Source organism: Chiloscyllium plagiosum, unplaced genomic scaffold, assembly GCF_004010195.1.
Source record: "Chiloscyllium plagiosum isolate BGI_BamShark_2017 unplaced genomic scaffold, ASM401019v2 scaf_12245, whole genome shotgun sequence".
Lineage (NCBI taxonomy): Eukaryota > Metazoa > Chordata > Chondrichthyes > Orectolobiformes > Hemiscylliidae > Chiloscyllium > Chiloscyllium plagiosum.
Genome location: NW_025213760.1, coordinates 32853 through 35826, shown reverse-complemented (window position 1 = coordinate 35826; position 2974 = coordinate 32853). Strand labels below are relative to the sequence as shown.

Here is a 2974-nt window from a genome sequence, read left to right as displayed (position 1 = left end):
TTCCTATATCCCGCTTTCATCCTGCTTTTTACCAAATCAGATTTCTGACTTTACAAACTACGGCATAACAGGTTGACAACTGCAGAATGAGCTTTGTTCCGTTCTCCCCTGATGTTGATGGTAGTAAACCGGCATATTCGAGTAGGACTTGATGCACTTGCGGGTGGTGTCTTCGCGGCATTTTGGCTTCTTTTTTTCATTTTCGGTCTGAACTATTTCGAGTTCATTGCACAGACTTCTGAAGAAGACTTTTTGGAGTCGAAATGGTAACTGTATTTTCTCTCGAAAGACAGACGTAGCTTTATTTCTGTTCTCTTATAAATTGATCTTCTTCTGATCTTTGCAAGTGAAATAGGGTGCATCACTATTGCTCGATTTTAGTTTCAAAATCAAGAGAAACAGGAAGGAAGGAACATCAAAGAACACAAAGTTCTGAGTTTTTAAGATAATTTTTGCAGCAATGGTGGACGTGAAGGTCAAATTAAGATAACGGTTCAAGAACGTTTAGTCTGTGGAAGTGGTATGTGACTTTAGTTCCAAATATATGTTTCCGTTCTTCCAGTACATCTTTTTGACTCCCAGAAAACATTGATTGTTTTCTGTATTCACTTTGTTTCGCGATATCTGTCTTCTGGCCGACCAGGGACAACTTGAATTTGCGTCTGCATTGAAGAAGATTTAGGTCTTTCTTTCCAGAAGCGAACCTGTGCATTATGTACCACTTATCATGCTGATGGCTAAGAAGTTCAACATGAATTACGGTTTATGGATCGTGAGCAAGAATGATGTAATTCACTCGCGAACAGATGTCACCACGCCCTATTCCTACATCGGGCCTGAACGATCCATTGGCAGAGTCTGCAGACAGGAAATGTCTCAGTGACTAGTCCTTTGTTCAGTTTGATTTGATACCAATGGTAATGCTGTTTTGGTGCAGAAATGTGTCAACATCTCTGACATTAGAGTCAATATTGAAGTCACATCTACTCCATGGAGTGTCTTCTCATACCGGAACATGCTGACATGAAAACATCCAGCTCTGATAGCAAAGGTTTTTTCATTAAACAGGGAGAATGCTTAACTAAGCAATGCAGACAGCTAAGATGAATAATTGGCATTTGGTTCTTCAAGCTGAGCTCTCCACACCAACTGCCCCAACGAAGGCCGTGGATAAGGTCCCCATCGATTATTTTGGTCAATTTTTGCCACAACAACAACCTATTGTTCTGAACAATGCTACACCACAAGCAGAGGGCTAAGTCTGATTTTCATCGTTAATTTTCAATTTCAGTTCTTAATGCACAGTTTCTTATGAATGTGGACAGCAGAAGACCGTTAACATTCCATTTCTAATATTTCCAGAAAATTCTACTCCGCTGATATCGCCTTGCCTTATCACACCTCAAGCCAGGAACCTGGATCAGTCGAGTTCCTTTCCACACATGGAGTTTCTTTTTCTAATTGATTGACTGCTGATATAATAGATTATTGGCCTTGAGAGTCAGCTGTAAATTAGGTTGAACTTTCTCAGCTTGACTTTCAACTGATCCGAAAAAAAATCATCACCTGCAGGTAAATGTATGGCATTGCTTCTTGTTTTGCTTAATGCCCCCCCACCGACCATCCAAATTTCACGATAGTTCGACAAACGCGTTGAAACTGATTCATGTTGGAAGTTGGTGGCTTTTTGTGTCTCGACATATAATTTATTCAATCAGATGACTGAGTCAGTCTTGAAATTACTTCAGATTCTTCACAGTTGAAAACTTACTTTCGATTGAATGCAAAGCTCAAGCTTCACGAAATCCAAATCCTGCAAAGGAATTCATGACTTTCAAAGGTATCTACGCTGTGAACAGGATTCGAACCGGCGTAGGGAGACCCCATTGGATTTCAAATCCAACGCCTTAACCTCTCGGCCATCACAGCTGTACCAAGGTTGCCAATTTTCATAGTAAAACAACTGAATTTATTTGTTGGAAGAACAAATTGTCAAGACCCAAAGATTTCGCCAAATCCTTTGCAGAGACCCAGACGAACATTACCTGAGCAGATTGACAGGCTTTCACCGCAAACTAGATTCTGACACAGCTGAAGTTGTGGGAATGATTCTTCGTCGAATTATAGAGTCACGGATGTACACCACACGAAGAGAGGATCATTGTCTCACTGCGTCCGATCGATTTTGACTTAATTGCTCATCATCTGGTGCCAAATTAGCTATGCTGGTGTGTTTTAATATTCATCGAAATATGGTATTAGAAAAATTGATGCTAAGTCCATAAACACTAGCTACATTCGTAAAAAAAAAATCGGAATTAGAAAGAATGCAGAACCAATTTACAGGAATGGATCCAGCAACTAATCCGTAAGTTCTGACATCAGGTAATGAACTTGTGAGCACAAGAGAGGAAGATTAACCGAAGATTTGGAACTTGAAATTTTCTTGACGGAATTATTTGCAAAGTTTTTGCGGTTGTTCTAGAGTCATCAAGTCGTTGAACAATATAACACTGAAAGTGGCCCTTCTTTCCAACATGACCATGGTGGACAGATATCCTAAATTAATAGGTCCCATTTGCCAACATTTGGCTCACATCCCTCTAAACCTTGTTACTCATATATCCATCCAGATGCCATTCAATGTTACAGTTGTACCAGTCTCCACGAATTTCTCTGGCAAATCATTCTGGACACGTCTGAAATCCTTTTAAATCCTTATCCATTAATTTTAAACCGATGTTTTCTAAATGTTGACTTCCTCACCAGCCAGAAAACACCTTGACGAGTCAACCTATCCATGTCCCTCATGATCTAAAAAATAGCAACGATTTGACTTTATCATACTTGTGAGGAGGGAAATGTGTGGAGATTATTTGTCGAAGGTATGAAGTAGAAAGTCTTATGTACAGATTTTTAGAAATGCATCTTGGAGAAGTTTTTAATAAGTCATTGAAGTCTAGTAGCAGTTGTA

The 2974-nt window shown here is 39.5% G+C and overlaps 1 non-coding gene across 1 annotated transcript; it reads right to left on the bottom strand.

Annotated features, from left to right (window-relative positions):
- Window positions 1–1847: 1847 nt before the first annotated feature.
- On the bottom strand, window positions 1848–1929 carry trnas-uga. The gene has a single exon. It is a non-coding gene; the product is annotated as a tRNA-Ser (tRNA).
- Window positions 1930–2974: the final 1045 nt, after the last annotated feature.